The following is a 1,050-nucleotide window of genomic DNA, read 5'->3' on the forward strand; positions in this document are numbered from 1 at the left end:
AGTCAAGGTCTACCAAGTTGTGTCAAGGGCCGAGGGATAGGTAGTGATTGACAAGGACATACATCAGTTACACTTGGACATATCTTGGCCTAAGTGGAGTCTGTGCCCTGATATTTGTGGATTTGACCAAGGACACATCAATTACACCACTGGACAGTCATACCAATAAGTCATTACACCTGTGAGACAGGGTTACACCCTTACCAGGGTTCTAACATGGTCGAGTCAGGGGCTACTATACCTGACCATTGTGAGGTCTTCCTAATGACCAAGTAGAACCTCACTTAAACAAGTGTGACGTCTGATATCAGATTACACCCTGTAAGAACCTACACCTAAACAAGTGAGTCAGCTACCATAAATTACACCCTGTAGAACCTACCTAAACAAGTGAGTCAGCTACCATAATTACACCCTGTAGAACCTACTTAAACAAGTGAGTCAGCTACCATAATTACACCCTGTAGAACCTACTTAAACAAGTGAGTCAGCTACCATAATTACACCTGTAGAACTACCTAAACAAGTGAGTCAGCTACCATAATTACACCCTGTAGAACCTACCTAAACAAGTGAGTCAGCTACCATAATTACACCCTGTAGAACCTACCTTAACAAGTGAGTCAGCTACCATAATTATACCCTGTAGAACCTACCTAAACAAGTGAGTCAGCTACCATAATTACACCCTGTAGAACCTACCTTAACAAGTGAGTCAGCTACCATAATTACACCCTGTAGAACCTACCTAAACAAGTGAGTCAGCTACCATAATTACACCCTGTAGAACCTACCTTAACAAGTGAGTCAGCTACCATAATTACACCCTGTAGAACCTACCTAAACAAGTGAGTCAGCTACCATAATTACAACCCTGTAGAACCTACTTAAACAAGTGAGTCAGCTACCATAATTACACCCTGTAGAACCTACCTAAACAAGTGAGTCAGCTACCATAATTACACCCTGTAGAACCTACCTAAACAAGTGAGTCAGCTACCATAATTACACCCTGTAGAACCTACCTAAACAAGTGAGTCAGCTACCATA

This window comes from Argopecten irradians, chromosome 6 (genome assembly GCF_041381155.1).
Source record: "Argopecten irradians isolate NY chromosome 6, Ai_NY, whole genome shotgun sequence".
Lineage (NCBI taxonomy): Eukaryota > Metazoa > Mollusca > Bivalvia > Pectinida > Pectinidae > Argopecten > Argopecten irradians.